The sequence below is a fragment of the Myotis lucifugus genome, unplaced genomic scaffold, assembly GCF_000147115.1.
Source record: "Myotis lucifugus unplaced genomic scaffold, Myoluc2.0 scaffold_67, whole genome shotgun sequence".
Taxonomy (NCBI): domain Eukaryota; kingdom Metazoa; phylum Chordata; class Mammalia; order Chiroptera; family Vespertilionidae; genus Myotis; species Myotis lucifugus.
The window spans coordinates 1,065,179-1,076,550 of record NW_005871115.1 but is presented as its reverse complement, the minus strand read 5'-3'; the positions used below and the strand labels follow the sequence as shown (position 1 = coordinate 1,076,550).

Sequence of the window (11,372 nt, the reverse complement as noted above, 5' to 3'; positions counted from 1 at the left end):
AAGATAAGGTTTGTACAATATATGGAATAGGGATTATGTTAGGCATGTATATCTCAAAATAGCACCCTATTGCCTATGGTTGTAGTTCCGTTTCTTACCCAGAAACTTAAAACATTAGAAAATATAGAAATTTAGGGTAATAATCCTATCTAATAAAAGAGAAACATGGTAATTAGCCGTACCTCCGCTACCCTTCCCATTGGCTAATCAGGGCGATATGCAAATTAACTGCCAGCCAAGATGGCGGCCGGCAGCCAGGCAGCTTGAAGCGAACATGAGGCTTGCTTGCTTCAGTGACGGAGGAAGCCAACGTTCCCCGCCTGCCGCTGCCAGCCTCTGAGCGTGCAGTTTGAAACATTGTTACAAATATAGACAGGGGGCGGTGCCCCAACTCCCCTATCAGCCCTACTCTGTGAGTGACAAAAATTGTTACAAAACCCCAGAAACCTGCTTTCAGTCAGCAGGGATCTCAGAACTGGAGTTGAAACAGTGTTTCGATTATAGAACCCAAACAAACCAGATACCTGCTTTCAGCAGCCGAGGCCTCAGAGCTGGAGCCAAGCCTCAGAGCTAAAGCTGGCCCAGAATAAAAAAGAAAAAGAAAAAAAGGAGCGGTTGGGGGCTTCAGTCACCCGCCAGCCTGAAAACAGCCCTCAGCCCCTCACCCAGACTGGCCAGGCACCCCAGTGGGAACCCCCACCCTGAAGGGGGTGTGACCAGCTGCAAACAGCCATTAGCCACTCACCCAGGCTGGCCAGGCACCCAAGCGGGACCACCACCCTGATCCAGGACACCCTTCAGGGCAAACCAGCCGGCCCCCACCCATGCACCAGGCCTCTATCCTATATAGTAAAAGGATAATATGCCTCCCGGCACCAGGATCAGCGTGACAGGGGGCAGCGCCCAAACCCCCTGATCACCCTGCAGCTCTGTGTGTGACAGGGTGCAGTGCCCCAAACCCCTGATCCGCCCTGCTCTGTGTGTGACAGGGGGCGGTGCCCCAACTCCCCTATCGGCCCTACTCTGTGAGTGACAGGGGAGAGCTCCCCAACCCCCTGATGGGCCCTGCTCTGTGCGTGACAGGGGGGAGCTCCCCAACCCCCTGATTGACCCTGCTCTGTGCGTGACAGGGTACGGAGCCCCAACCCCCCTGATGGGCCCTGCTCTGTGAGTGACAGGGGGCAGCGCCCCAACCCCCTGATTGGCCCTGCTCTGTGCATGACAGGGGGTGGCACCACAACCTCCCCATCGACCCTGCCTTGAGTGTGAAAGGGGGCGGTGCCCAACCCCCCAATCGGCCCTACCCTGAGCGTGACTGAGGGAGGCATTGCAACCTCCCGATCGGCCCTGCTCTGTGTATGACAGGGGGCGGCACCCCAACTCCTCAATCAGCCCTGCTCTGAGCCCGACCAGGGGCTGCACCTAGGGATTGGGCCTGCCCTCTGCCACCCGGGAGCAGGCTTATAAGCCAGCAGGTCATTATCTCCCGAGGGGTCCCAGACTGCGAGAGGGCACAGGCTGGGCTGAGGGAACCCCCTCCCCACCGAGTGCACAAATTTTTGTGCACTGGGCCTCTAGTCCTATCTAATAAAAGACAAAAAGGGTAATTAACCGTATCTCCGCTACGCTTCCCATTGGCTAATCAGGGTGATATGCAAATTAACTGCCACCAAAGATGGCGGTTAACCACCAACAAAGATGGCGGTTAATTTGCATAGGTAGGCACAATGATGGGAGGTGAAAGGGGAAGGATGGAAGAAGCCGCCTGCCGCTGACGGCGATCAGAAACCCAGGTGGCAGCCAAGAGCCAGAGAACCGGACCACCTTTGCCGGCCCTGGGCCAGTAATGGGAGAAGCCGGGTGGGGCAGATGTCCGCCTCTTCCCTGCCCCACCTGGCTTCTCAGATCACCAGTGATAGGAGAAGACCCAGAGCTGGGGCCAGAGGCTGGGCTGCATCGCTGCCTGGGGACGCGATCTGGTCCCCAAGGGGCAATGCAGCCAGGCCCCAGAAGAAGACCCAGGAGGAGACCCAGAAGGAGGCCCAGGGGCCTCCCAAGTGGAGAGTCTCCGTGGTCAGACTGTGAGGTGTGGGACAGGAATAAAGAGGGAGGTGACTCAGATGCTTGTCCGCAGCATTAGACCAGCAAGCAGGGCCTTTCAGCCGGGACTCGGGGTGGGGTTGGGGTGAGGGAGGCAGCAGGAAATAGAGAGCTACAACTCCCAGGAGGCTTAGCGGCCAGGGCCTGGGTGCCTGGCCGTGAAATCGGATGGGGCCTGTCATTTTGCGAGCCACTTTAACCTAGAGGTTTGCAAGGTTGGAAGTTCTGCACCGGGAGCCAGGGAGAAATGGAGCTGGAGCAGAGAGAGGGGCCCATGGCAGCCGTGGGCTTTGAGGAGTTCTCAGCACCTCCCGGCTCAGAGCTGGCACTGCCTCCGCTGTTCGGTGGTCACATCCTGGAGAGTGAGCTTGAGACCGAAGTGGAGTTCGTGTCTGGGGGTCTGGGCAGCTCCAGCCTCCGGGAGCGAGATGAAGAGGAGGAGGCAGCCCGAGGCCGGCAGCGGCGGCGCCAACGGGAACTCAATTGCAAGAAGTACCAGGCACTGGGTCGGCGCTGCAGGGAGATCGAGCAGGTGAACGAGCGGGTCCTGAACAGGCTCCATCAGGTACAGAGGATAACACAGAGACTCCAGCAGGAGCCGAGGTTCCTCATGAAGGTGCTGGACTCCTACGGAGACGACTACCAGGCCAGCCAGTTCACCATCTTACTGGAGGACGAGGGCAGCAGGGCACAGACGCCCCCACCCCAGGCAACACTGAGAACGAGCCTCCGGAGAAAGAGGGGCTGTCCCAGCCCAGGAGGACACCAGCACCCGCAGAAGCCAGCAGCCCTGCCCCTGGGGAGGGGTCCAGCGGGCGGAAGAGTCAGCGAGCTCCACGGGAAGGGCACCGGGCGGGAGTCCAGCTGACTCAGGAGCTGGCCCCTGTGCAGATAAAGGTGGAGGAAGACTTTGGCTTCAAAGTGGTCGAGGCTCTGGACTCAAGTTGGTTTTCTTGGGGGCCAGACAATCTGCTGCCCTACCCCACCCTAGTCAGCCCCCGCTTTGACTGACCCCCCAATAAACGGACCCCATGCTCTCCTCGACAAAAAAAAAAAAAGCTTATAGGGGCATGCTTATAGGATCAAATAGTATAAATATAGATGTAACAGGACAATAAAAAGAGAACCTGGCTATCATGATCACCCGAATGCTGCCTCTGTGTCATTCCTTCTTCGCCGACTCCGTCCACACCTTTGGGAACCCCTGGACCTGCTGGGGCTGCACCCCAACATTCATCTTCTTATAAGGACTTCAGTGAGATGGGCTAACGGTCCCACTGGAACTGCCTCAGTTTAATGTAATCCCCTCTTTAAAGATCTTCTCTCCATATACAGGTACATTCTGAGGTTCTGGGAATTAGGATTTTAACATACATTTTGTTGATTACCCAAATCAGCCCTTAACAACCAGCATGTTTCAGAAAGTAGATTCCTACAGGGTTATTTACCAAACATTCAGAAGTATTTTTAAAAGAGCTAAGCCCCTCGCCCACCGCACGGGCCCCTCCCGGCGAAGAGCGAAGGCCTGGGTTTCGGGCGCCGGAGGAAAACTGGTGCCAGCAGCCAGGGGAAGGGGCCTCCAAGGGGCCCCAGATTGTGAGAAGGCACAGGCCGGGCTGAGGGACCCACCTGAGTGCACAAATTTTTGTGCACCGGGCCTCTAGTGTTATGTATAATCAACAATTCACCATTCAATTGGATTGTGGACCGGGAAAGCCAGTTAATGTTCATGTGTTTGATAGAGTGCATTTATTATCTTAATAAATTTGTCATAATTCAGCTCTCAGGTTTTCAGATTTAGAATCCTGATTGCTTCGGCATAATGAGCACAGACTGTTTTAAGGGTTAGCCTCACATTCACTGAAGCCACAGAGACTGATGTTTAAAATCAGTTGTCAATGTCTTATTTTACAATGAGAACTCAAAATATCACACAGACCATAATACTTTTATCAGCATGACCACATCTTTCTTTGAGAGCAGACCCTATAAGAAAGCAAATTATATTTAGAAATGTGCTTGGTGTGCACAGTGTTAAACCACAGGCCTTAAAATATAGGTCTTCATTGTGGTTTTAAGAAAACATCCACTGTTGAAGAACATACTCTCTCTGGATTAAGAAAAAAAAATCTAAAAGGGCAGCTCATTGCCCTCTTTTTTAAAGAACCGCCAAGTTGGGGGACCAGAACCCTTCTATGTGTCACCATGCTGGGCCCCATGCTCCAGGAGAACACAAGCTCCTTTGTTCGAGACCTTGACCTTTGTAACTAACTCTTCGTCTGGCTGTTGATTCATATTCCTTAACATCCCCTGTAATAAATCCTTAATCTCATAAGAAAAAAAAAATACTTGGATGGGGACTAGCAATATTTTTCCAACTGTCTCTTTATGCCTTGCTTCCAAGACTGATAACCTTTTTCTGAATAACTTATTTGCTTGATATGTTAATGTGTGTAATCAAGTTGTAGTTTGTCCTAAAGTTTTGGAAGCCATTTTTTATTTTTAAGATGACTTTGCTGATCTTTTCTCTAATAAATTATATTGAATTAACTTTTAGGTCATAGGACAGTGTTAATTCCTTTATCTTCAAGTTCTAAGATGTATCTTTATGGTAAGTCAATAACTCCAAAATGAAAGTAATTAGTACCAATAAATATAAAAATTCATGTACCTACTGCCTTTTTATAAATATTGCCCTTGAAAAATAGTTATTGTGTCTCAGAAATCGAACTATTTTGTTAATTATTTTCTCTCCAGTGCCAAATTCAATATCTGCTATGGTCAGCACTATGAATTGAAATTTGCTAAATAAATTAATGTTAGTATTAATTTTATGAGGTGAGTACTGAAAGCAACAACTTTTTTATCTCCCTCAGTATTAATTCAAAGGTATAAGTATACTCAAATAGGTAAAAAAAAATAAATCACATTCCTACATAAATGTAACCAAATGGGAACCTCATACTAGGTTTTGTCATGTGTCATATTTGCTTGAAAGTATTTGACATCCTGTCACTAAGAAGGAAAGTTATCCTTAATAACAAATGACAGAATCAGTGACAAATTTGATATTGGTACTGATATTAATTCACTTCTTTGAAATTATTCTCTGAATTAGTTAAATTCCTAATTTGTTTAAGTTTATTACATTTATTGTATTTGGCCCACCCAGATTTAAGCTTTTTGAATATAGTAACAATGACTTTATTTTAATTTTGGGGGGATACCATGGTTTTAAATACAGTACTGGGGATACAGGGTATTTATTGCCAGTAATAGCTCTTTTTATAACTGAGTCTTTTATAGGTTTTTTTTTTGGGGGGGTGCAATATAAGTCCTTTGTGATTATAAAGTGTTTGGATGACCTACATCAACACCCTATTTAAGGGAAACCACATTTTCCCTCATTCTTCTCTGTTTTGAATTTGATGTGACTTGAGTCTATTCAATTAACTTCACAGTACTTCAAACCTTGCCAAATTATTTAGAGCATTCATATGTATGTAAATGTATGTTGAACTTTGGATTCTGGATGCGTTTGGATAAAGTTTTTACATTTTCTTTGTCTTCTCTGCCACTCTTCCTCCCATCTGATATAAAATGGATGAATAAAGGAAAAATAAAGATGTGGAAAATGTCTAATCCACAAAGGCAAGGGCAGAAGGCTAATTGTTGCAGATGGGTAAAACATATCTTAACCTCTTCTATCAAGGAGTAAATGTTCCATTGCTTTCAAATTGCAAATTTATTTAACATTTAGAACTTAGAATTAAACTTTATTCAATTCTTAGCTAGTTAATTAGTTTTTTGTTTGTTTTTTTGGGGGGGTACTGTTCAATCAAAAAGCATAAATAAACTGAATCAATATTCAATGACAGGTCTGGCTGTTAATTAATTGATCATCTTCACAAACATTAACATTTTCTGTTGGTTAGGAACAATTTCTTCATGAAACCTGGTTCCATATATATGTCATGTTTAAGTTAATTATTTTTAATTACATGAGAAATATACTACCTTACTTTGAAACAAGTGCCAATTTTGAAATCAAGGCTCTTCATAGGCAGTTATTTTATCTTGATAATCAAGTTTTGCTACCGATTAAAAATAGTTTTGAAAAACATATGTTACAACCATGTGTAGGATTTATATACCTGTCTTTGTTGCAATCCCTGACATCTATAATCTAGGCATTATTGTAATTCCCTGTGGAGAGGTTCTTGAAAATTCTAGTTTTTTGCATCAAAGTATTGGAATGTGTGTGTTGTCTTACTGTTTTTTCTTGATAATACATTGGACCTAATTTTATTTTATATTAATTTATTGATGCTTTAAATAATGTACTGATCTTTTTTTTTGAATAGTTTAATAAAATGAAACCACTAAGGACTACATGTTAAAACCAAAGTCAGAACTTAAGTAGAAAGAAAAGATGTAGGATGTGAATGAAGGCATACTTGTATCTCTAAGTAGAGTTTTTGATCTCTAGGGTAAATAAATAAAACAATTCAGTTGCTATAAAAATACATAATCAACAATACTTCTTTAGAATTACATTGCATATGTTAGTTTTAAGTGATGGATTTAAAAATAAGTGATCTTTTTAGTGTTATAACCAATATGGCCCACTAAAAGTATCCTGACCACCACTGGTATTCATTGGAAACAATTACATATGGCCCACCTATTTGATTTTTAATACTAATCTCTATTTATAGAAATCAAGTATTTCTTTTTTTTTCTGTGTCTATGAGTTGTTGCTTTTCTTTCTCTTAACCCCTTTATCTTTATCACTCAGCCCCCCAATGCCCCTCCCTCCTGAAATCTGTCATTCCATTTTCTGTATTTATGAGTCTGTTTCTATTTTTTGTTGCTGTTTATTTTGTTCATTAAATTCCACATATAAATGAAATCATATGGTATTTATCTTTCTCTGACTGGCTTATTTCACTTATCATAATCCTCTCCAGGTCCAAACATACTGTCATAAAAGATAAGATATCCTTCTTTTTACAGCTGAGAGCAATGAGTTTTGTGTTTAAGTGTTGAGGGACAAATTGAGCTAAGATTAGGATTGGGAAAGGGTGAGTCCTATATAATAAAAGCCTAATATGCTAAGTATCCTGTCGTCTGGTCATCTGTTCAACCAATCAAAGTGTAATATGCTAATGATATGCTAAGGCTGCTCAACGGCTCACTATGACGTACACTTACCACCAGGGGGTAGACACTCTGACCGGTAGGTTAGTTTGCTGCTGGGGTCCGGACAATCAGGACTGGGTGAGATGGCCAGAGACCCCCTGGAGCCCTCCCGCGGTCCCTCCCGGGCTGGCCAACATCCTGCGTCGCTCTCCAGCCCCAATCATGCACCAGTGGGGTCCCTCGGCCTGGCCTGCACCCTCTTGCAATCTGGGACCTCTCAGGGGATGTCAAAGAGCCAGTTTTGGCCTAATCCCGCAGGCCAGGCTGAGGGACCCCACTGCACCAGGCCTCTAGTTCAATCATGAAATGACAACAGTAAATATCTCTACCTAGCTATATCTATTTACTTATCCATCTACACACACACATTATATAGAGAGGTAGGCAAAAGTAGGTTTATAGTTGTGAGTATGCAAAACACAGTTTATTCTTGCATTATTAATTAATTATTATAAGCACTAGTGGCCTGGTGCATGAAATTCATGCACATTAAAAGGGAATTAATTATAGAAAATATTTTAATATTGCTATTTGCCCTTTCTCTATAAGAGAAGTGTCAGAGATGAAAGAAAATTAGTAAAATGTATATGAAAATCTCCCTCCTTCAGAGTCTGGGGTGCGTCTCGAGACCCAGAGTCAATTCCCCGCCCACCCACGCACACCTCGGAATCCTGCGAGACCCAGACCCAGCTGGCCCCACCCCATCAAGCCCCACAGGGTGGCGAGCGCATCCTCAGGGCCCTTGTCAAGGCCCGCCAGGCAGGGGGCACAGCCTCAGGTCCCCCGTCCGGCCCTGCTGGGCGGGGGGCATGGCCTCAGGTCCCTCAGCTCGGCCTCAGGTCCCCCGGCGGGCCCGGTGCCAGGGTGGGGGGTGTGGCCTCAAGTCCCCCAGCCCAGCCTCAGGTCCCCTGACCCTGGTTCGAGGGTGTGACAACCATTTGCATATTATCAATTTATTGTATAGGATACTTTTCTACTTTATTAATTACTGTAAAACCTATTTTTCCCCACACCTGTATATATATAACTATATTGCTTTTACTGTAGCATATTTTTGAGATTTAGGCAAAATAAATGAGGTCACCCAAACTGAGCTTCAATGGCAACTCAAATTAGAAAATTTCATTTCTTATAGTCAAGGGAAATGAAGTTAATAATGAGGTTAGGTTTCCCTAACATTTAGCTCATAAATTATAATCAGAAAAATATTTGAGTGTCTAAATTCTACATAGATTTCTTAGGATAGGACTTCTGGCAACTGATATTTCTCTGAAGGCAGAAATTCATGTGCATTACTTGTTACTCTATCTGCATTTATTGTTTTCTGTGATGATTATATGTGCAGTGTGATTAAGTGAATCTATGATAATCTTTTCCCACTACTTTTCTTTCTTTGTGGATGGAGGGTGATCTATTTTCTATCAATAGTGGTTTTAATGTTTTCTCACAAACCAAACTGATTTGTCTAAAAATCTAGAATCCAGAGGAAATCCTATGACCCATTTAGATCAGAGAGTCATTTGCAATGAGAAAAGATACAAACAGATGATTTGTCCATTAGTTTGTTAACTGGAATGGTTGCAGATGACCCCTCATACAAACATAGTCATGTCTGAGATGAGTTAAATCTTCTGATTTAAGCAAAGAAATTTGTGAAAATCCTTAGAGATGAATATTTTAATAGAAACCTGTAGATCATTAAATTATATATATATATATATATATATATATATGTGTGTGTGTGTGTGTGTGTGTGTGTGTGTGTGTGTATGTGTGTTTCACATTAATATTAATGCTCATGATGAAAACTTTCCAATTCAATAAATTATGATTAAAGAATACAGTTTGTCTCAGGAGCATAATTCCCTATTAATCAGTTCACATAAAGGAATATTCAAAAAGAATGTTTTATAACCTCATCTAAAATTAACCAATTTTAGAATAATGCACTTAAAAAGAAGTAAAAATTAATAATCAACATATGGATAATAAATAATATTTCAATGATGTTCTGATATGTGCATGATTGGTGGTGATTTTGGTCTTGGTTACCTTCCTTCCTTCCTTTCTACCCTCCCTCCTTCTTTCCTTCCTTCTTTCCTTCCTTCCTTTCTCTCTTTCCTTCCCTTCTTCCCCTCCTCCTCCTCTTCCTTGTATTTATTTTGCCAGGTCTATTTATATAAGACTACAAGTAGAAAAGGAATAGTTAGGCAACTACATAAATATATGTTTCATTTTATCATGAGATTTCTTCTAAATTCCTTACTATATAAAATTTCACTTTGTATTAAATGAGACACAAACACCAGAAAAATAATGGTCCTATGCATTAAACCTTAAATCATAAAATTCTAGAAGAAAACATAAAGGTAAAGCTCCTTGACATCAGTCTTGGCAATGATTTTTTAAAAAATTTTATTTACAATTAAATGCAAAGATAACATATCAAAATAAAAATAAACAGGTGAGACTACATCAGATTCAGAAGCATCTGTCCAGCAAAGGAAACCATCAGCAGAATGAAAAGCAAGCTGGGATTAGAGGAAATATTTACAAATTATATATCTGATAAAAAGTTAATAGTCCAAACATATAAAGCACTCACACAATCAAAAAACAAACAAACAATCCAATTGAAAAATCAGCAGATGACCTGAATTCATATTTTTAAAGAAGATAGGCACATTAAAATGGCCATAAAATGCTCACCATTATTATTCATCAGAAAAATGCAAATCAAAACCACAATGAGGTCACTCCAAATTTGTTAAAATGGCTATAATTAGCTATTATAGAAAAGACAAGAGATGAATGCTGACAAGGAAGATGAGTAAGAGGAACCCTCATGTACTGTTGGTAGGAATTCAAATTGGTACAGCCACTATGAAACACAGTATAAGGGTTCCTCAAAAAATTAATAATGGACCTATCATATAATTAAGTAATATCACTTTTGGGTATTATACCTAAAAAATAATGAAATCAGGATCTCAAAAAGATATCTGTACTTCCATGTCTACTGCAGAATTATTCACAATAGTCAAAATATGGAAACAACCAAGTGTCCATCCACAGATGAATGGATAAAGATGTGCTATACATGGGCAATGGAACATTCTTCAGCCATGAGAAAGAAGGAAATAGTGTTATTTTAAACAATATAGATGGACCTAGGAGGCATTGTGATAAGTGAAAAAAGAAGCAAGACAGAAATCTGTATATTATAACTTATATATGGATTTTTTTTTACGTCAAACTTATAGAAACAGAAAGTTTCCAGGGTCTGAGGTTGAAGAAATAAGGAAAGGTTGATAAAAGCATAAAAACTTTTATCTATAAGATGAATAAGATATTAGAATCTATTGCACAACATGGTGACTAGAGTTGATAATACTGTACTGTATAATTGAAGTTTGCTAAGAGAGTAGAACTTTCTCAACAACAGCAACAACAAATAGATAACTATATGAGGTGATTAATGTTTTTCTTTCTTTCTTTTTTTAATAGATTTTAGAGAGAGAGGAAGAGACAGAGAGAGAAACATCAATCAGTTGCCTCCTGCACACACCCCAGCCAGGGCATGTGGCCTGACCAGAAATCGAACCCACAACTGGGACAAAACTCCAACCAACTGAGCCACACTACCTAGAGCAAGGTAATGGATGATATAAATAACTAGATGTGAGGTGTTTTTTCACAATGTATATGAAGGCAGTATGATGTACACTTTAAATATCTTAGAGTAATTTTTGTCAATTATACCTTAACAAAGCTGAAAAAATACTATTGATCACCTTTAAAAACTTAAAGAACAAGGAATATCAAATATAAAATTATTTCAAAATATTTTATTTTTGATGTGAATATTAAGGTGTTTGTTCATGAAGAAATGTGTTGAAGGAGACTCATGATGATATGTGATTCAAAGAATACAGAAAAAAGAGCAGCTGTAATGGGACTTTGTAAGGATTATGAATATTTGCTGGGCTTGTTTAAAGTCACAGGAAACAATAAAATGACTTCTACTAGGAATGATTTTCTCAAATTCTGAGTTCTACAGAAGAATTATG

The 11,372-nt window shown here is 41.9% G+C and overlaps 1 pseudogene; it reads left to right on the top strand.

Annotated features, from left to right (window-relative positions):
• Nucleotides 1–2,223: 2,223 nt before the first annotated feature.
• On the top strand, nucleotides 2,224–3,111 carry LOC102431677 (annotated as a pseudogene).
• The last annotated feature ends 8,261 nt before the right edge of the window (nucleotides 3,112–11,372 follow it).